We start from the raw sequence: 23,884 nt of genomic DNA, 5'->3' as shown, positions 1-23,884 counted from the left end.
GGCCTTGGGTCTGAACTCCTCCCTCTGCAACTGAATCCTAGATTTCCTTACGGGCCGACCCCAGGTGGTAAGGGTAGGTAACAACACATCCGCCTCGCTAATACTCAACACGGGGGCCCCAAACGGCAGGGCGCTCAGCCGTCTACTGTACTCCCTGTTCACCCATGACTGCGTGACCACACACATACTCCAACTCAATCATCAAGTTTGCTGATGACACGACAGTAGTAGGCCTGATTACCAACAACGATGAGACAGCCTACAGGGAGGAGGTGAGGGCCCTGGCAGAGTGGTGCCAGGAAAATAACCCCTCCATCAACTGAAATAGACTCACCAGACTGACATCGTGGCACAACAACGCCTTTTCAACCTCAGGCGGCTGAAGAGATTCGGTAATGCCGCTAAGACCCTGACAACATCCTATAGATGCACCATTGAGAGCATTCTGTAGGGCAGCAGACATACTTAACCCCTTCATTTTGTTGGCACAAAACTAGCTCCATACTTCCATTAATTTGTATGGATTAGCTTTAGAACAGGCCCGTGACACAGGTGGGGGTTGTAGAGCAAAACGGAGAACATCGTGTTCATGGGAGTCTCCCCTTTCCATAGAGGGTTAGAGAGGAGGTAGAGGAGGTTAGAGAGGAGGTAGAGGAGGATAGAGAGGAGGTAGAGGATAGAGAGGAGGTAGAGGATAGAGAGGAGGTAGAGGATAGAGAGGAGGTAGAGGATAGAGAGGAGGTAGAGAGGAGGGAGAGTAGGATAGAGAGGAGGGAGAGGAGGATAGAGAGGAGGGAAAGGAGGATAGAGGAGGATAGAGAGGAGGTAGCGGGGGTTAGAGAGGAGGTAGAGGATAGAGAGGAGGGAGAGGAGGTAGAGGAGGATAGAGAGGATAGAGAGGAGGTAGAGGAGATAAGAGAGGAGGGAGAGGAGGTTAGAGAGGATAGAGAGGAGGGAGAGGAGGATAGAGAGGAGGTAGAGGAGGATAGAGAGGAGGTAGAGGATAGAGAGGAGGGAGAGGAGGGTAGAGGATAGAGAGGAGGTAGAGGGGGTTAGAGAGGAGGTAGAGGATAGAGAGGAGGTAGAGGGGGTTAGAGAGGAGGTAGAGGATAGAGAGGAGGTAGAGGATGTAGAGGGGGTTAGAGGAGGTAGAGGAGGATAGAGATGAGGGAGAGGAGGATAGAGAGGAGGTAGAGGAGGTAGAGGAGGTAGAGGAGGATAGAGAGGAGGATAGAGAGGAGGTAGAGGATAGAGAGGAAGTAGAGGAGCGCAGAGAGGAGGTAGAGGAGAACAGAGAGTAGGTAGAGAGGGTTAGAGAGGAGGTAGAGGATAGAGAGCAGGTAGAGGAGGTAGAGGAGGATAGAGAGGAGGGAGAGGAGGTGAGAGAGGAGGTAGAGGAGGATACAGAGGAGGTAGAGGGGGTTAGAGAGGAGGTAGAGGATAGAGAGGAGGTAGAGGATGAGGATGGGGTTAGATGAGGGGTAATTAGGAGCGTGGAGGGGCTTCCAGGAAGGTTAAGGGGTTCTCCAGGGGGACTCACTGTGCCTGCCTCTTCTCCAGCCATCTGACATGCAGTCTGAAATATAAACTCTCACTCGTCTTAAAGCAACTCTGCACAGAGGTAAGAGTTCAGCCAAACTCAATACTCACACACACACACACACACACACACACACACACACACACACACACACACACACACACACACACACACACACACACACACACACACACACACACACACACACACACACACACACACACACACACCCCACCCACAGCAGCAGAGCAGTTGTTTCTCATCAGATTAATTGCCTCTGTATCTCCAGCAGTACAACGTATAGCTCCATATGCTAGACTGTGTGTCTGTGTATATGCTAGTCTGTCTATATGGTAGTCTGTGTATATGGTACTCCGTGTATATGCTAGTCTGTGTATATGCTAGTCTGTGTATATGCTAGTCTGTGTATATGGTAGTCCGTGTATATGCTAGTCTTTGTCTGTATATATGCTAGTCTGTGTATATGGTAGTCCGTGTATATGCTAGTCTTTGTCTGTGTATATGCTAGTCTGTGTATATGGTAGTCCGTGTATATGCTAGTCTTTGTCTGTGTATATGCTAGTCTTTGTATATGCTAGTCTGTGTGTCTGTGTATATGCTAGTCTGTGTATATGGTAGTCCGTGTATATGCTAGTCTTTGTCTGTGTATATGCTAGTCTGTGTATATGCTAGTCTTTGTCTGTGTATATGCTAGTCTGCGTATATGCTAGTCTGTGTATATGCTAGTCTTTTTCTGTGTATATGCTAGTCTGTGTATATGTTAGTCTTTGTATATGCTAGTCTGTGTGTCTGTGTATATGCTAGTCTGTGTATATGTCAGTCTTTGTATATGCTAGTCTGTGTGTCTGTATATATGCTAATCTGTGTATAGGCTAGTCTGTGTATATGCTAGTCTGTGTATATGTTAGTCTGTGTGTCTGTGTATATGTTAGTCTGTGTATATGCTAGTCTGTGTGTCTGTGTATATGCTAGTCTCTGTATATGCTAGTCTGTGTACATGGAAGTCTGTGTATATGCTAGTCTGTGTGTCTGTGTATATTTTAGTCTGTGTATATGCTAGTCTTTGTCTGTGTATATGCTAGTCTGTGTATATGCTACTCTGTGTATATGGTAGTCCGTGTATATGCTAGTCTTTGTCTGTGTATATGCTAGTCTGTGTATATGCTAGTCTGTGTATATGCTAGTCTGTGTATATGATAGTCTTTGTCTGTGTATATGTTAGTCTTTGTATATGCTAGTCTGTGTGTCTGTGTATATGCTAGTCTGTGTGTCTGTGTATATGCTAGTCTGTGTATATGTTAGTCTTTGTATATGCTAGTCTGTGTGTCTGTATATATGCTAATCTGTGTATAGGCTAGTATGTGTATATGCTAGTCTGTGTATATGCTGGTCTGTGTTTATGTTAGTCTGTGTGTCTGTGTATATGTCAGTCTGTGTATAGGCTAGTCTGTGTATATGCTAGTCTGTGTGTCTGTGTATATGCTAGTCTCTGTATATGCTAGTCTGTGTACATGGAAGTCTGTGTATATGCTAGTCTGTGTGTCTGTGTATATTTTAGTCTGTGTATGTGCTAGTCTGTGTATTTGCTAGTCTGTGTGTCTGTATATATGCTAGTCAGAGTATATAATAGTCTGTGTATATGCTAGTCTGTGTATTTTCTTGTCTGTGTATTTGCTTGTCTGTGTATATGATAGTCGGTGTATTTGCTAGTCTTTGTGTCTGTATATGTGATGGTCTGTGAATATGCTAGCCTGTGTATATATCTGTCTGTGTATATGCTAGTCTGTGTATTTTCTAGTCTGTGTATTTGCTAGTCTTTGTGTCTGTATATTTGCTAGTCTGTGAATATGCTAGCCTGTGTATATGCTAGTCTGTGTATATGATAGTCTGTGTATATGATAGTCTGTGTGTATTTGCTAGTCTGTGTGCCTGTGTTCATGCTGGTCTGTGTATACTAGTCTGTGTATATGCTAGGCTGTGTGTTTGTGTATGTAATAGTCTGTGAATATGTTAGTCTGTCTATATGCTAGTCTGTGTATTTGCTTGTCTGTGAATATGCTTGTCTGTTTATAGGTTTGTCTGTGTATATGCTAGTCTGTGGATATGCTAGTCTGTGTATTTGCTAGTCTGTGTATATGTTAGTCTGTTTATACTCTAGTCTGTGTATATGCTAGTTTGTGTATAGGCTAGTCTGTGTATATGCTAGTCTGTGTATATGCTGGTCTGTGTATATGTTAGTCTGTGTGTCTGTGTATATGTTAGTCTGTGTATATGCTAGTCTGTGTACATGGAAGTCTGTGTATATGCCAGTCTGTGTATATGCCGGTCTGTTTATATGCGAGTCTGTGTATATGCTAGTATGTGTGTCTGTGTATATGTTAGTCTGTGTGTCTGTGTATATGCTAGTCTGTGTATACGCTAGTCAGAGTATATGCTTGTCTGTGTATGTGCTAGTCTGTATTTGCTAGTCTGTGTGTCTGTATATATGTAGTCTGTGTATATGCTAGTCAGTGTATATGCTTGTCTGTGTATATGCTAGTCTGTGTATTTGCTAGTCTGTGTATTTGCTAGTCTGTGTATTTGCTAGTCTTTGTGTCTGTATATGTGCTGGTCTGTGAATATGCTAGCCTGTGTATATGTTTGTCTGTGTATATGCTAGTCTGTGTATTTGCTAGTCTGTGTATTTGCTAGTCTTTGTGTCTGTATATGTGATGGTCTGTGAATATGCTAGCCTGTGTATATGCTAGTCTGTGTATACTAGTCTGTGTATATGCTTGTCTGTGTATATGCTAGTCTGTGTGTATGTGCATATGCTAGCCTGTGTATATGATAGTCTGTGTATATGATAGTCTGTGTGTCTGCGTATATGCTAGTCTGTGTATACTAGTCTGTGTATATGCTTGTCTGTGGATATGCTAGTCTGTCTATATGTTAGTCTGTCTGTCTGTTAGTCTGTGTGTATGTTTATAGGCTTGTCTGTGTATATGCTAGTCTGTGGATATGCTAGTCTGTGTATATGCTAGTCTGTGTATTTGCTAGTCTTTGTATATGCTATTCTGTGCATATGCTAGTCTGTGTATATGCTAGTCTGTGTATGTGCTAGTCTGTGTATATGCTAGTCTGTGTATATGCTAGTCTGTCTATATGTTAGTCTGTCTGTCTGTTAGTCTGTGTGTCTGTTTATAGGCTTGTCTGTGTATATGCTAGTCTGTGGATATGCTAGTCTGTGTCTTTGCTAGTCTGTGTATATGCTATTCTGTGTATTTGCTAGTCTTTGTATATGCTATTCTGTGCATATGCTAGTCTGTGTATATGCTAGTCTGTGTATATGCTAGTCTGTGTAAATGCTAGTCTGTGTATATGCTAGTCTGTGTATATGCTAGTCTGTGTATATGCTAGTCTGTGTATATGCTAGTCTGTTACATTAGGAAGCACTAGATCTCAGATGTTCTGGCTGGGTGAGGGAGATTATCTGCATCCCAAACGGCACCCTATTCCCTATACAGTTCACTACTTTAGACCAGAGTCCTATTCCCTATATAGTGCACTACTTTAAAACATGGGCCTATTCCCTATATAGTGCACTACTTCGGGCCGCTGTCGGCTATAGGGAAGGGATTCCTAACCAGGGGTAGGAGGACCATCCACAAGGTGTACCTCAGAAGAACTCAAGTTTACTGGTAAAATACAGCGGTCCGGACAGAGATAAATTCAGTCTTAGGCAGAGTAACTGGAAAAGGTTGACAATCCCTGTTATAGGCAATACTGTGGGGCTGGCCAATACATAGCTGAATACTGTGGGGCTGGCCAATACATAGAGGAATACTGTGGGGCTGGCCAATACATAGCTGAATGCTGTGGGGCAGGCCAATACAGAGCTGACTACTGTGGGGCTTGCCAATACATAGCTGAATACTGTGGAGCTGGCCAATATATAGCTGAATACTGTGGAGTTGGCCAATACATAGAGGAATACTGTGGGGCTGGCCAATATATAGAGGAATACTGTGGGGCTGGCCAATATATAGAGGAATACTGTGGGGCTGGCCAATACAGAGCTGACTACTGTGGGGCTGGCCAATACATAGAGGAATACTGTGGGGCTGGCCAATACAGAGCTGACGACTGTGGGGCTGGCCAATATATAGAGGAATACTGTGGGCCTGGCCAATACATAGAGGAATACTGTGGGGCTGGCCAATACATAGAGGAATACTGTGGGGCTGGCCAATACATAGAGGAATACTGTGGAGCTGGCCAATACAGAGCTGAATACGGTGGGGCTGGCCAATACAGAGCTGAATACTGTGGGTCTGGCCAATACATAGAGGAATACAGTGGGGCTGGCCAATATATAGAGGAATACTATGGGGCTGGCCAATATATAGAGGAAATCTGTGGGGCTGGCCAATACATAGAGGAATACTGTGGGGCTGGCCAATATATAGAGGAATACTATGGGGCTGGCCAATATATAGAGGAAATCTGTGGGGCTGGCCAATACATAGAGGAATACTGTGGGGCTGGCCAATATATAGAGGACTACTGTGGGGCTGGCCAATACATAGCTGAATACTGTGGGGCTGGCCAATACATAGAGGAATACTGTGGGGCTGGCTAGTACATAGAGGAATACTGTGGGGCTGGCCAATATATAGAGGAATACTGTGGGGCTGGCCAATACATAGAGGAATACTGTGGGGCTGGCCAATACATAGAGGAATACTGTGGGGCTGGCCAATACATAGAGGAATACTGTGGGGCTGGCCAATACATAGAGGAATACTGTGGGGCTGGCCAATACATAGAGGAATACTGTGGGGCTGGCCAATACATAGCTAAATACTGTGGGGCTGGCCAATACATAGAGGAATACTGTGGGGCTGGCCAATACATAGAGGAATACTGTGGGGCTGGCCAATACATAGAGGAATACTGTGGGGCTGGCCAATATATAGAGGAATACTGTGGGGCTGGCCTATACATAGCTGAATACTGTGGGGCTGGCCAATATATAGAGGAATACTGTGGGGCTGGCCAATACAGAGCTGACGACTGTGGGGCTGGCCAATATATAGAGGAAATCTGTGGGGCTGGCCAATACATAGAGGAATACTGTGTTGCTGGCAAATACATAGCTGACTACTGTGGGGCTGGCCAGTATATAGAGGAATACTGTGGAGCTGGCCAATATATAGAGGAATACTGTGGGCCTGGCCAATACATAGAGGAATATTGTGGAGCTGGCCAATACAGAGCTGAATACGGTGGGGCTGGCCAATACAGAGCTGAATACTGTGGGTCTGGCCAATACATAGAGGAATACTGTGGGGCTGGCCAATATATAGAGGAATACTATGGGGCTGGCCAATATATAGAGGAAATCTGTGGGGCTGGCCAATACATAGCTGAATACTGTGGGGCTGGCAAATACATAGAGGAATACTGTGGGGCTGGCCAATATATAGCTGGATACTGTGGGGCTGGCCAATACATAGAGGAATACTGTGGGGCTGGCCAATATATAGCTGGGTACTGTGGGGCTGGCCAATATATAGCTGGATACTGTGGGGCTGGCCAATATATAGCTGGATACTGTGGAGCTGGCCAATACATAGCTGAATGCTGTGGGGCAGGTCAATACAGAGCTGACTACTGTGGGGCTTGCCAATACATAGCTGAATAATGTGGGGCTGGCCAATACAGAGCTGACTACTGTGGGGCTTGCCAATACATAGCTGAATACTGTGGAGCTGGCCAATATATAGCTGAATACTGTGGGGCTGGCCAATATATAGCTGAATACTGTGGAGCTGGCCAATACATAGAGGAATACTGTGGGGCTGGCCAATACATAGAGGAATACTGTGGGGCTGGCCAATATATAGCTGAATACTGTGGGGCCGGCCAATATATAGAGGAATACTGTGGGGCTGGCCAATACATAGAGGAATACTGTGGGGCTGGCCAATATATAGCTGAATACTGTGGAGCTGGCCAATACATAGAGGAATACTGTGGGGCTGGCCAATATATAGAGGAAATCTGTGGGGCTGGCCAATACATAGCTGAATACTGTGGGGCCGGGCAATATATAGAGGAATACTGTGGGGCTGGCCAATATATAGCTGAATACTGTGTGGCTGGCCAATATATAGCTGAATACTGTGGGGCTGGCCAATACATAGAGGAATACTGTGGGGCTGGCCAATATATAGAGGAATACTGTGGGGCTGGCCAATACATAGAGGAATACTCTGGGGCTGGCCAATATATAGAGGAATACTATGGGGCTGGCCAATGTATAGAGGAAATTTGTGGGGCTGGCCAATACATAGTTGAATACTGTGGGGCTGGCCAATACATAGAGGGATACTGTGGGGCTGGCCAATATATAGAGGAATACTGTGGGGCTGGCCAATACATAGCTGAATACTGTGGGGCTGGCCAATACATAGAGGAATACTGTGGGGCTGGCCAATATATAGCTGGATACTGTGGGGCTGGCCAATACATAGAGGAATACTGTGGGGCTGGCCAATATATAGCTGGGTACTGTGGGGCTGGCCAATATATAGCTGGATACTGTGGGGCTGGCCAATATATAGCTGGATACTGTGGGGCTGGTTAATACATAGCAGAATGCTGTGGGGCAGGCCAATACAGAGCTGACTACTGTGGGGCTTGCCAATACATAGCTGAATACTGTGGGGCTGGCCAATACAGAGCTGACTACTGTGGGGCTTGCCAATACATAGCTGAATACTGTGGAGCTGGCCAATATATAGCTGAATACTGTGGAGCTTGCCAATACATAGAGGAATACTGTGGGGCTGGCCAATATATAGAGGAATACTGTGGGGCTGGCCAATATATAGAGGAATACTGTGGGGCTGGCCAATACAGAGCTGACTACTGTGGAGCTGGCCAATATATAGAGGAATACTGTGGGGCTGGCCAATATAGAGCTGACTACTGTGGAGCTGGCCAATATATAGAGGAATACTGTGGGGCTGGCCAATACATAGAGGAATACTGTGGGGCTGGCCAATACAGAGCTGACTACTGTGGAGCTGGCCAATATATAGAGGAATACTGTGGGGCTGGCCAATACAGAGAGGAATACTGTGGGGCTGGCTAATACAGAGCTGACTACTGTGGAGCTGGCCAATATATAGAGGAATACTGTGGGGCCGGCCAATACATAGAGGAATACTGTGGGGCTGGCCAATATATAGAGGAATACTGTGGGGCTGGCCAATATATAGAGGGATACTGTGGAGCTGGCCAATATATAGAGGAATACTGTGGGGCTGGGCAATACATAGAGGAATACTGTGGGGCTGGCCAATACATAGCTGACTACTGTGGGGCTGGCCAATATATAGAGGAATACTGTGGGGCTGGCCAATACATAGCTGAATACTGTGGGGCTGGCAAATACATAGAGGAATACTGTGGGGCTGGCCAATATATAGCTGGATACTGTGGGGCTGGCCAATACATAGAGGAATACTGTGGGGCTGGCCAATATATAGCTGGGTACTGTGGGGCTGGCCAATATATAGCTGGATACTGTGGGGCTGGCCAATATATAGCTGGATACTGTGGAGCTGGCCAATACATAGCTGAATGCTGTGGGGCAGGTCAATACAGAGCTGACTACTGTGGGGCTTGCCAATACATAGCTGAATAATGTGGGGCTGGCCAATACAGAGCTGACTACTGTGGGGCTTGCCAATACATAGCTGAATACTGTGGAGCTGGCCAATATATAGCTGAATACTGTGGGGCTGGCCAATATATAGCTGAATACTGTGGAGCTGGCCAATACATAGAGGAATACTGTGGGGCTGGCCAATACATAGAGGAATACTGTGGGGCTGGCCAATATATAGCTGAATACTGTGGGGCCGGCCAATATATAGAGGAATACTGTGGGGCTGGCCAATACATAGAGGAATACTGTGGGGCTGGCCAATATATAGCTGAATACTGTGGAGCTGGCCAATACATAGAGGAATACTGTGGGGCTGGCCAATATATAGAGGAAATCTGTGGGGCTGGCCAATACATAGCTGAATACTGTGGGGCCGGGCAATATATAGAGGAATACTGTGGGGCTGGCCAATATATAGCTGAATACTGTGTGGCTGGCCAATATATAGCTGAATACTGTGGGGCTGGCCAATACATAGAGGAATACTGTGGGGCTGGCCAATATATAGAGGAATACTGTGGGGCTGGCCAATACATAGAGGAATACTCTGGGGCTGGCCAATATATAGAGGAATACTATGGGGCTGGCCAATGTATAGAGGAAATTTGTGGGGCTGGCCAATACATAGTTGAATACTGTGGGGCTGGCCAATACATAGAGGGATACTGTGGGGCTGGCCAATATATAGAGGAATACTGTGGGGCTGGCCAATACATAGCTGAATACTGTGGGGCTGGCCAATACATAGAGGAATACTGTGGGGCTGGCCAATATATAGCTGGATACTGTGGGGCTGGCCAATACATAGAGGAATACTGTGGGGCTGGCCAATATATAGCTGGGTACTGTGGGGCTGGCCAATATATAGCTGGATACTGTGGGGCTGGCCAATATATAGCTGGATACTGTGGGGCTGGTTAATACATAGCAGAATGCTGTGGGGCAGGCCAATACAGAGCTGACTACTGTGGGGCTTGCCAATACATAGCTGAATACTGTGGGGCTGGCCAATACAGAGCTGACTACTGTGGGGCTTGCCAATACATAGCTGAATACTGTGGAGCTGGCCAATATATAGCTGAATACTGTGGAGCTTGCCAATACATAGAGGAATACTGTGGGGCTGGCCAATATATAGAGGAATACTGTGGGGCTGGCCAATATATAGAGGAATACTGTGGGGCTGGCCAATACAGAGCTGACTACTGTGGAGCTGGCCAATATATAGAGGAATACTGTGGGGCTGGCCAATATAGAGCTGACTACTGTGGAGCTGGCCAATATATAGAGGAATACTGTGGGGCTGGCCAATACATAGAGGAATACTGTGGGGCTGGCCAATACAGAGCTGACTACTGTGGAGCTGGCCAATATATAGAGGAATACTGTGGGGCTGGCCAATACAGAGAGGAATACTGTGGGGCTGGCTAATACAGAGCTGACTACTGTGGAGCTGGCCAATATATAGAGGAATACTGTGGGGCCGGCCAATACATAGAGGAATACTGTGGGGCTGGCCAATATATAGAGGAATACTGTGGGGCTGGCCAATATATAGAGGGATACTGTGGAGCTGGCCAATATATAGAGGAATACTGTGGGGCTGGGCAATACATAGAGGAATACTGTGGGGCTGGCCAATACATAGCTGACTACTGTGGGGCTGGCCAATATATAGAGGAATACTGTGGGGCTGGCCAATACAGAGAGGAATACTGTGGGGCTGGCTAATACAGAGCTGACTACTGTGGAGCTGGCCAATATATAGAGGAATACTGTGGGGCCGGCCAATACATAGAGGAATACTGTGGGGCTGGCCAATACATAGAGGAATACTGTGGAGCTGGCCAATACATAGAGGAATACTGTGGGGCTTGCCAATACATAGCTGAATAATGTGGGGCTGGAATACTGTGGGGCTGGCCAATAGAGGAATACTGTGGGGCTGGCCAATATATAGAGGAATACTGTGGGGCTGGCCAATACAGAGCTGACTACTGTGGAGCTGGCAATATATAGAGGAATACTGTGGGGCTGGCCAATATAGAGCTGACTACTGTGGAGCTGGCCAATATATAGAGGAATACTGTGGGGCTGGCCAATACATATATTTGGCCAATACATAGAGGAATACTGTGGGGCTGGCCAATACAGAGCTGACTACTGTGGAGCTGGCCAATATATAGAGGAATACTGTGGGGCTGGCCAATACAGAGAGGAATACTGTGGGGCTGGCTAATACAGAGCTGACTACTGTGGAGCTGGCCAATATATAGAGGAATACTGTGGGGCCGGCCAATACATAGAGGAATACTGTGGGGCTGGCCAATATATAGAGGAATACTGTGGGGCTGGCCAATATATAGAGGAATACTGTGGGGCTGGCCAATACATAGAGGAATACTGTGGGGCTGGCCAATACAGAGCTGACTACTGTGGAGCTGGCCAATATATAGAGGAATACTGTGGGGCCGGCCAATACATAGAGGAATACTGTGGGGCTGGCCAATACAGAGCTGACTACTGTGGAGCTGGCCAATATATAGAGGGATAATGTGGGGCTGGCCAATACATAGCTGAATACTGTGGGGCTGGCCAATATATAGAGGAATACTGTGGGGCTGGCCAATATATAGAGGAATACTGTGGAGCTGGCCAATACATAGCTGAATACTGTGGGGCTGGCCAATATATAGAGGAATACTGTGGGGCTGGCCAATATATAGAGGAATACTGTGGGGCTGGCCAATATATAGAGGAATACTGTGGAGCTGGCCAATATATAGAGGAATACTGTGGGGCTGGCCAATACATAGAGGAATACTGTGGGGCTGGCCAATACATAGCTGACTACTGTGGGGCTGGCCAATACATAGAGGAATACTGTGGGGCTGGCCAATACATAGCTGACTACTGTGGGGCTGGCCAATACATAGAGGAATACTGTGGGGCTGGCCAATACATAGAGGAATACTGTGGAGTTGGCCAATGCATAGAGGAATACTGTGGGGCTGGCTAATACATAGAGGAATACTCTGGGGCTGGCCAATATATAGAGGAATACTGTGGGGCTGGCCAATATATAGCTAAATAATGTGGGGCTGGCCAATACATAGAGGAATACTCTGGGGCTGGCCAATACATAGAGGAATACTGTGTGGCTGGCCAATATATAGCTGAATACTGTGGGGCTGGCCAATACATAGAGGAATACTGTGGGGCTGGCCAATACATAGAGGAATACTGTGGGGCTGGCCAATACATAGAGGGACACTGTGGGGCTGGCCAATACATAGCTAAATACTGTGGGGCTGGCAAATACAGAGCTGAATACTGTGGGGCTGGCAAATACAGAGCTGAATACTGTGGGGCTGGCCAATACATAGAGGAATACTGTGGGGCTGGCCAATACATAGAGGAATACTGTGGAGTTGACCAATGCATAGAGGAATACTGTGGGGCTGGCAAATACATAGAGGAATACTCTGGGGCTGGCCAATATATAGAGGAATACTGTGGGGCTGGCCAATACATAGAGGAATACTGTGTGGCTGGCCAATATATAGCTGAATACTGTGGGGCTGGCAAATACATAGAGGAATACTGTGGGGCTGGCCAATACATAGAGGAATACTGTGGGGCTGGCCAATACAGAGCTGAATACGGTGGGGCTGGCAAATACAGAGCTGAATACTGTGGGGCTGGCCAATACATAGAGGAATACTGTGGGGCTGGCCAATATATAGAGGAATACTATGGGGCTGGCCAATATATAGAGGAAATCTGTGGGGCTGGCCAATACATAGAGGAATACTGTGGGGCTGGCCAATACATAGAGGAATACTGTGGGGCTGGCCAATATATAGAGGAATACTGTGGGGCTGGCCAATACATAGCTGGATACTGTGGGGCTGGCCAATACATAGAGGAATACTGTGGGGCTGGCCAATATATAGCTGGGTACTGTGGGGCTGGCCAATATATAGCTGGATACTGTGGGGCTGGCCAATATATAGCTGGATACTGTGGGGCTGGCCAATACATAGTTGAATGCTGTGGGGCAGGCCAATACAGAGCTGACTACTGTGGGGCTGGCCAATACATAGCTGAATAATGTCGGGTGGGCCAATACAGAGCTGACTACTGTGGGGCTTGCCAATATATAGCTGAATACTGTGGAGCTGGCCAATATATAGCTGAATACTGTGGAGCTGGCCAATACATAGAGGAATACTGTGGGGCTGGCCAATACATAGAGGAATACTGTGGGGCTGGCCAATACATAGAGGAATATTGAGGGGCTGGCCAATACATAGCTGACTACTGTGGGGCTGGCCAATACATAGAGGAATACTGTGGGGCTGGCCAATACATAGAGGAATACTGTGGGGCTGGCCAATACATAGCTGAATACTGTGGGGCTGGCCAATACATAGCTGACTACTGTGGGGCTGGCCAGTATATAGCTGGATACTGTGGGGCTGACCAATACATAGAGGAATACTGTGGGGCTGGCCAATACATAGAGGAATACTGTGGGGCTGGCTAATACATAGAGGAATACTGTGGGGCTGGCCAATATATAGAGGAATACTGTGGGGCTGGCCAATACATAGAGGAATACTGTGGGGCTGGCCAATACATAGAGGAATACTGTGGGGCTGGCCAATACATAGAGGAATACTGTGGGGCTGGCCAATATATAGCTGAATACTGTGGGGCTGGCCAATATATAGAGGAATACTGTGGGGCTGGCCAATACATAGCTGAATACTGTGGGGCTGGCCAATATATAGAGGAATACTGTGGGGCTGGCCAATACATAGAGGAATACTGTGGGGCTGGCCAATACATAGAGGAATACTGTGGGGCTGGCCAATACATAGAGGAATACTGTGGGGCTGGCCAATATATAGAGGAATACTGTGGGGCTGGCCAATATATAGCTGGGTACTGTGGGGCTGGCCAATATATAGCTGAATACTGTGGGGCTGGCCAATATATAGCTGGATACTGTGGGGCTGGCCAATACATAGTTGAATGCTGTGGGGCAGGCCAATACAGAGCTGACTACTGTGGGGCTTGCCAATACATAGCTGAATAATGTCGGGTGGGCCAATACAGAGCTGACTACTGTGGGGCTTGCCAATATATAGCTGAATACTGTGGAGCTGTCCAATATATAGCTGAATACTGTGGAGCTGGCCAATACATAGAGGAATACTGTGGGGCTGGCCAATACATAGAGGAATAATGTGGGGCTGGCCAATACATAGCTGACTACTGTGGGGCTGGCCAATACATAGAGGAATACTGTGGGGCTGGCCAATACATAGAGGAATACTGTGGGGTTGGCCAATACATAGCTGAATACTGTGGGGCTGGCCAATACATAGCTGACTACTGTGGGGCTGGCCAGTATATAGCTGGATACTGTGGGGCTGACCAATACATAGAGGAATACTGTGGGGCTGGCCAATACATAGAGGAATACTGTGGGGCTGGCCAATATATAGAGGAATACTGTGGGGCTGGCCAATACATAGAGGAATACTGTGGGGCTGGCCAATATATAGAGGAATACTGTGGGGCTGTTCAATACATAGCTGGATACTGTGGGGCTGGCCAATACATAGAGGAATACTGTGGGGCTGGCCAATTTATAGCTGGATACTGTGGGGCTGGCCAATACATAGAGGAATACTGTGGGGCTGGCCAATATATAGCTGGGTACTGTGGGGCTGGCCAATATATAGCTGGATACTGTGGGGCTGGCCAATATATAGCTGGATACTGTGGGGCTGGCCAATACATAGCTGAATGCTGTGGGGCAGGCCAATACAGAGCTGACTACTGTGGGGCTTGCCAATACATAGCTGAATACTGTGGAGCTGGCCAATATATAGCTGGATACTGTGGGGCTTGCCAATACATAGCTGAATAATGTGGGGCGGGCCAATACAGAGCTGACGACTGTGGGGCTTGCCAATATATAGCTGAATACTGTGGAGCTGGCCAATATATAGCTGAATACTGTGGAGCTGGCCAATACATAGAGGAATACTGTGGGGCTGGCCAATACATAGAGGAATACTGTGGGGCTGGCCAATACATAGAGGAATACTGTGGGGCTGGCCAATATATAGAGGAATACTGTGGGGCTGGCCAATACATAGAGGAATACTGTGGGGCTGGCCAATACATAGCTGACTACTGTGGGGCTGGCCAATACATAGCTGACTACTGTGGGGCTGGCCAATACATAGAGGAATACTGTGGGGCTGGCCAATACATAGAGGAATACTGTGGGGCTGGCCAATACTTAGAGGAATACTGTGGGGCTGGCCAATACATAGCTGAATACTGTGGGGCTGGACAATACATAGCTAACTACTGTGGGGCTGGCCAGTATATAGCTGGATACTGTGGGGCTGTTCAATACATAGCTGACTACTGTGGGGCTGGCCAATACAGAGCTGACTACTGTGGGGCTGGCCAATATATAGAGGAATACTGTGGGGCTGGCCAATACATAGCTGAATCCTGTGGGGCTGGCCAATATATAAAGGAATACTGTGGGGCTGGCCAATACAGAGCTGACTACTGTGGGGCTGGCCAATATATAGAGGAATACTGTGGGGCTGGCCAATACATAGCTGACTACTGTGGGGCTGGCCAATACATAGAGGAATATTGTGGGGCTGGCCAATACATAGAGGAATACTGTGGGGCTGGCCAATAAATAGAGGAATACTGTGGAGCTGGCCAATACATAGAGGAATACTGTGGGGCTGGCCAATACATAGCTGACTACTGTGGGGCTGGCCAATACATAGCTGACTACTGTGGGGCTGGCCAATACATAGCTGAATCCTGTGGGGCTGGCCAATACATAGAGGAATACTGTGGGGCTGGCCAATACATAGCTGAATACTGTGGGGCTGGCCAATACATAGCTGACTACTGTGGGGCTGGCCAATACATAGCTGACTACTGTGGGGCTGGCCAATACATAGCTGAATACTGTGGAGCTGGCCAATATATAGCTGGATACTGTGGGGCTTGCCAATACATAGCTGAATAATGTGGGGCGGGCCAATACATAGCTGAATACTGTGGGGCTGGACAATACATAGCTAACTACTGTGGGGCTGGCCAGTATATAGCTGGATACTGTGGGGCTGTTCAATACATAGCTGACTACTGTGGGGCTGGCCAATACAGAGCTGACTACTGTGGGGCTGGCCAATATATAGAGGAATACTGTGGGGCTGGCCAATACATAGCTGAATCCTGTGGGGCTGGCCAATATATAAAGGAATACTGTGGGGCTGGCCAATACAGAGCTGACTACTGTGGGGCTGGCCAATATATAGAGGAATACTGTGGGGCTGGCCAATACATAGCTGACTACTGTGGGGCTGGCCAATACATAGAGGAATATTGTGGGGCTGGCCAATACATAGAGGAATACTGTGGGGCTGGCCAATAAATAGAGGAATACTGTGGAGCTGGCCAATACATAGAGGAATACTGTGGGGCTGGCCAATACATAGCTGACTACTGTGGGGCTGGCCAATACATAGCTGACTACTGTGGGGCTGGCCAATACATAGCTGAATCCTGTGGGGCTGGCCAATACATAGAGGAATACTGTGGGGCTGGCCAATACATAGCTGAATACTGTGGGGCTGGCCAATACATAGCTGACTACTGTGGGGCTGGCCAATACATAGCTGACTACTGTGGGGCTGGCCAATACATAGCTGAATACTGTGGAGCTGGCCAATATATAGCTGGATACTGTGGGGCTTGCCAATACATAGCTGAATAATGTGGGGCGGGCCAATACAGAGCTGACGACTGTGGGGCTTGCCAATATATAGCTGAATACTGTGGAGCTGGCCAATATATAGCTGAATACTGTGGAGCTGGCCAATATATAGCTGGATACTGTGGGGCTTGCCAATACATAGCTGAATAATGTGGGGCGGGCCAATACAGAGCTGACGACTGTGGGGCTTGCCAATATATAGCTGAATACTGTGGAGCTGGCCAATATATAGCTGAATACTGTGGAGCTGGCCAATACATAGAGGAATACTGTAGGGCTGGCCAATACATAGAGGAATACTGTGGGGCTGGCCAATACATAGAGGAATACTGTGGGGCTGGCCAATATATAGAGGAATACTGTGGGGCTGGCCAATACATAGAGGAATACTGTGGGGCTGGCCAATACATAGCTGACTACTGTGGGGCTGGCCAATACATAGCTGACTACTGTGGGGCTGGCCAATACATAGAGGAATACTGTGGGGCTGGCCAATACATAGAGGAATACTGTGGGGCTGGCCAATACTTAGAGGAATACTGTGAGGCTGGCCAATACATAGCTGAATACTGTGGGGCTGGACAATACATAGCTAACTACTGTGGGGCTGGCCAGTATATAGCTGGATACTGTGGGGCTGTTCAATACATAGCTGACTACTGTGGGGCTGGCCAATACAGAGCTGACTACTGTGGGGCTGGCCAATATATAGAGGAATACTGTGGGGCTGGCCAATACATAGCTGAATCCTGTGGGGCTGGCCAATATATAAAGGAATACTGTGGGGCTGGCCAATACAGAGCTGACTACTGTGGGGCTGGCCAATACATAGAGGAATATTGTGGGGCTGGCCAATACATAGAGGAATACTGTGGGGCTGGCCAATAAATAGAGGAATACTGTGGAGCTGGCCAATACATAGAGGAATACTGTGGGGCTGGCCAATACATAGCTGACTACTGTGGGGCTGGCCAATACATAGCTGACTACTGTGGGGCTGGCCAATACATAGCTGAATCCTGTGGGGCTGGCCAATACATAGAGGAATACTGTGGGGCTGGCCAATACATAGCTGAATACTGTGGGGCTGGCCAATACATAGAGGAATACTGTGGGGCTGGCCAATACATAGCTGACTACTGTGGGGCTGGCCAATACATAGCTGACTACTGTGGGGCTGGCCAATACATAGCTGAATACTGTGGAGCTGGCCAATATATAGCTGGATACTGTGGGGCTTGCCAATACATAGCTGAATAATGTGGGGCGGGCCAATACAGAGCTGACGACTGTGGGGCTTGCCAATATATAGCTGAATACTGTGGAGCTGGCCAATATATAGCTGAATACTGTGGAGCTGGCCAATACATAGAGGAATACTGTGGGGCTGGCCAATATATAGCTGGGTACTGTGGGGCTGGCCAATATATAGCTGGATACTGTGGGGCTGGCCAATACATAGCTGAATGCTGTGGGGCAGGCCAATTCAGAGCTGACTACTGTGGGGCTTGCCAATACATAGCTGAATACTGTGGAGCTGGCCAATATATAGCTGGATACTGTGGGGCTTGCCAATACATAGCTGAATAATGTGGGGCGGGCCAATACAGAGCTGACGACTGTGGGGCTTGCCAATATATAGCTGAATACTGTGGAGCTGGCCAATATATAGCTGAATACTGTGGAGCTGGCCAATACATAGAGGAATACTGTGGGGCTGGCCAATACTTAGAGGAATACTGTGGGGCTGGCCAATACATAGAGGAATACTGTGGGGCTGGCCAATATATAGAGGAATACTGTGGGGCTGGCCAATACATAGAGGAATACTGTGGGGCTGGCCAATACATAGCTGACTACTGTGGGGCTGGCCAATACATAGCTGACTACTGTGGGGCTGGCCAATACATAGAGGAATCCTGTGGGGCTGGCCAATATATAAAGGAATACTGTGGGGCTGGCCAATACAGAGCTGACTACTGTGGGGCTGGCCAATACATAGAGGAATATTGTGGGGCTGGCCAATACATAGAGGAATACTGTGGGGCTGGCCAATAAATAGAGGAATACTGTGGAGCTGGCCAATACATAGAGGAATACTGTGGGGCTGGCCAATACATAGCTGACTACTGTGGGGCTGGCCAATACATAGCTGACTACTGTGGGGCTGGCCAATACATAGCTGAATCCTGTGGGGCTGGCCAATACATAGAGGAATACTGTGGGGCTGGCCAATACATAGCTGAATACTGTGGGGCTGGCCAATACATAGAGGAATACTGTGGGGCTGGCCAATACATAGCTGACTACTGTGGGGCTGGCCAATACATAGCTGACTACTGTGGGGCTGGCCAATACATAGCTGAATACTGTGGAGCTGGCCAATATATAGCTGGATACTGTGGGGCTTGCCAATACATAGCTGAATAATGTGGGGCGGGCCAATACAGAGCTGACGACTGTGGGGCTTGCCAATATATAGCTGAATACTGTGGAGCTGGCCAATATATAGCTGAATACTGTGGAGCTGGCCAATACATAGAGGAATACTGTGGGGCTGGCCAATATATAGCTGGGTACTGTGGGGCTGGCCAATATATAGCTGGATACTGTGGGGCTGGCCAATATATAGCTGGATACTGTGGGGCTGGCCAATACATAGCTGAATGCTGTGGGGCAGGCCAATACAGAGCTGACTACTGTGGGGCTTGCCAATACATAGCTGAATACTGTGGAGCTGGCCAATATATAGCTGGATACTGTGGGGCTTGCCATTACATAGCTGAATAATGTGGGGCGGGCCAATACAGAGCTGACGACTGTGGGGCTTGCCAATATATAGCTGAATACTGTGGAGCTGGCCAATATATAGCTGAATACTGTGGAGCTGGCCAATACATAGAGGAATACTGTGGGGCTGGCCAATACTTAGAGGAATACTGTGGGGCTGGCCAATACATAGAGGAATACTGTGGGGCTGGCCAATATATAGAGGAATACTGTGGGGCTGGCCAATACATAGAGGAATACTGTGGGGCTGGCCAATACATAGCTGACTACTGTGGGGCTGGCCAATACATAGCTGACTACTGTGGGGCTGGCCAATACATAGAGGAATACTGTGGGGCTGGCCAATACATAGAGGAATACTGTGGGGCTGGCCAATACTTAGAGGAATACTGTGGGGCTGGCCAATACATAGCTGAATACTGTGGGGCTGGACAATACATAGCTAACTACTGTGGGGCTGGCCAGTATATAGCTGGATACTGTGGGGCTGTTCAATACATAGCTGACTACTGTGGGGCTGGCCAATACAGAGCTGACTACTGTGGGGCTGGCCAATATATAGAGGAATACTGTGGGGCTGGCCAATACATAGCTGAATCCTGTGGGGCTGGCCAATATATAAAGGAATACTGTGGGGCTGGCCAATACAGAGCTGACTACTGTGGGGCTGGCCAATATATAGAGGAATACTGTGGGGCTGGCCAATACATAGCTGACTACTGTGGGGCTGGCCAATACATAGAGGAATATTGTGGGGCTGGCCAATACATAGAGGAATACTGTGGGGCTGGCCAATAAATAGAGGAATACTGTGGAGCTGGCCAATACATAGAGGAATACTGTGGGGCTGGCCAATACATAGCTGACTACTGTGGGGCTGGCCAATACATAGCTGACTACTGTGGGGCTGGCCAATACATAGCTGAATCCTGTGGGGCTGGCCAATACATAGAGGAATACTGTGGGGCTGGCCAATACATAGCTGAATACTGTGGGGCTGGCCAATACATAGAGGAATACTGTGGGGCTGGCCAATACATAGCTGACTACTGTGGGGCTGGCCAATACATAGCTGACTACTGTGGGGCTGGCCAATACATAGCTGAATCCTGTGGGGCTGGCCAATACATAGAGGAATACTGTGGGGCTGGCCAATACATAGAGGAATACTGTGGGGCTGGCCAATACATAGCTGACTACTGTGGGGCTTGCCAATACATAGCTGAATACTGTGGGGCTGGCCAATACATAGCTGACTACTGTGGGGCTGGCCAATACATAGCTGAATACTGTGGGGCTGGCCAATACATAGCTGACTACTGTGGGGCTGGCCAATACATAGAGGAATACTGTGGGGCTGGCCAATACATAGCTGACTACTGTGGGGCTGGCCAATACATAGCTGACTACTGTGGGGCTGGCCAATACATAGCTGACTACTGTGGGGCTGGCCAATACATAGAGGAATACTGTGGGGCTGGCCAATACATAGCTGAATACTGTGGGGCTGGCCAATACATAGAGGAATACTGTGGGGCTGGCTAATACATAGAGGAATACTGTGGGGCTGGCCAATACATAGAGGAATACTGTGGGGCTGGCCAATACATAGCTGACTACTGTGGGGCTGGCCAATACATAGAGGAATACTGTGGGGCTGGCCAATACATAGAGGAATACTGTGGGGCTGGCCAATACATAGAGGAATACTGTGGGGCTGGCCAATACATAGCTGACTACTGTGGGGCTGGCCAATACATAGCTGACTACTGTGGGGCTGGCCAATACATAGAGGAATACTGTGGGGCTGGCCAATACATAGCTGAATACTGTGGGGCTGGCCAATACATAGCTGACTACTGTGGGGCTGGCCTATACATAGCTGAATACTGTGGGGCTGGCCAATACATAGCTGACTACTGTGGGGCTGGCCAATACATAGCTGAATACTGTGGGGCTGGCCAATACATAGCTGACTACTGTGGGGCTGGCCAATACATAGAGGAATACTGTGGGGCTGGCCAATACATAGCTGACTACTGTGGGGCTGGCCAATACATAGAGGAATACTGTGGGGCTGGCCAATACATAGTTGACTACTGTGGGGCTGGCCAATACATAGCTGACTACTGTGGGGCTGGCCAATACATAGCTGACTACTGTGGGGCTGGCCAATACATAGAGGAATACTGTGGGGCTGGCCAATATATAGAGGAATACTGTGGGGCTGGCCAATACATAGAGGAATACTGTGGGGCTGGCCAATACATAGAGGAATACTGTGGGGCTGGCCAATACATAGCTGACTACTGTGGGGCTGGCCAATACATAGAGGAATACTGTGGGGCTGGCCAATACATATAGGAATACTGTGGGGCTGGCCAATATATAGCTGAATACTGTGGGGCTGGCCAATATATAGCTGACTACTGTGGGGCTGGCCAATACATAGAGGAATACTGTGGGGCTGGCCAATACATATAGGAATACTGTGGGGCTGGCCAATATATAGCTGAATACTGTGGGGCTGACCAATACATAGCTGAATACTGTGAGCTGGCCAATATATAGAGGAATACTGTGGGGCTGGCCAATACATAGCTGAATCCTGTGGGGCTGGCCAATATATAGAGGAATACTGTGGGGCTGGCCAATATATAGAGGAATACTGTGGGGCTGGCCAATACATAGCTGAATACTGTGGGGCTGGCCAATATATAGAGGCATACTGTGGGGCTGGCCAATACATAGCTGAATCCTGTGGGGCTGGCCAATACATAGCTGACTACTGTGGGGCTGGCCAATATATAGAGGAATACTGTGGGGCTGGCCAATACATAGCTGAATACTGTGGGGCTGGCCAATATATAGAGGAATACTGTGGGGCTGGCCAATACATAGAGGAATACTGTGGGGCTGGCCAATACATAGCTGAATATTGTGGGGCTGGCCAATATATAGAGGCATACTGTGGGGCTGGCCAATACATAGCTGAATCCTGTGGGGCTGGCCAATATATAGAGGAATACTGTGGGGCTTGCCAATACATGGCTGACTAATTTGGGGCTTGCCAATACAGAGCTGACTACTGTGGGGCTGGCCAATACAGAGCTGACTACTGTGGGGCTTGCCAATACAGAGCTGACTACTGTGGGGCTGGCAGATACAGAGCTGACTACTGTGGGGCTTGCCAATACAGAGCTGACTACTGTGGGGCTGGCCAATATATAGTTGAATACTGTGGGGCTTGCCAATACAGAGCTGACTACTGTGGGGCTGGCCAATACATAGCTGAATACTGTGGGGCTGGCCAATATATAGAGGAATACTGTGGGGCTGGCCAATACATAGCTGAATCCTGTGGGGCTGGCCAATACATAGCTGAATATTGTGGGGCTGGCCAATATATAGAGGAATACTGTGGGGCTGGCCAATACATAGCTGAATCCTGTGGGGCTGGCCAATATATAGAGGAATACTGTGGGGCTTGCCAATACATGGCTGACTAATTTGGGGCTTGCCAATACAGAGCTGACTACTGTGGGGCTGGCCAATACAGAGCTGACTACTGTGGGGCTTGCCAATACAGAGCTGACTACTGTGGGACTGGGCGTGTACAGAGCTGACTACTGTGGGGCTTGCCAATACAGAGCTGACTACTGTGGGGCTGGCCAATATATAGTTGAATACTGTGGGGCTTGCCAATACAGAGCTGACTACTGTGGGGCTGGCCAATACATAGCTGAATACTGTGGGGCTGGCCAATATATAGAGGAATTCTGTGGGGCTTGCCAATACATGGCTGACTAATGTGGGGCTTGCCAATACAGAGCTGACTACTGTGGGGCTTGCCAATACAGAGCTGACTAATGTGGGGCTTGCCAATACAGAGCTGACTACTGTGGGGCTTGCCAATACAGAGCTGACTACTGTGGGGCTGTCCAATACAGATCTGACTACTGTGGGGCTGGCCAATACA

Source organism: Oncorhynchus mykiss, chromosome 7 (assembly GCF_057628025.1).
Source record: "Oncorhynchus mykiss isolate SJ-2025 chromosome 7, ASM5762802v1, whole genome shotgun sequence".
Taxonomy (NCBI): domain Eukaryota; kingdom Metazoa; phylum Chordata; class Actinopteri; order Salmoniformes; family Salmonidae; genus Oncorhynchus; species Oncorhynchus mykiss.
The sequence above is the reverse complement of the archived record's forward strand: the minus strand, read 5'-3'. Positions refer to the sequence as shown.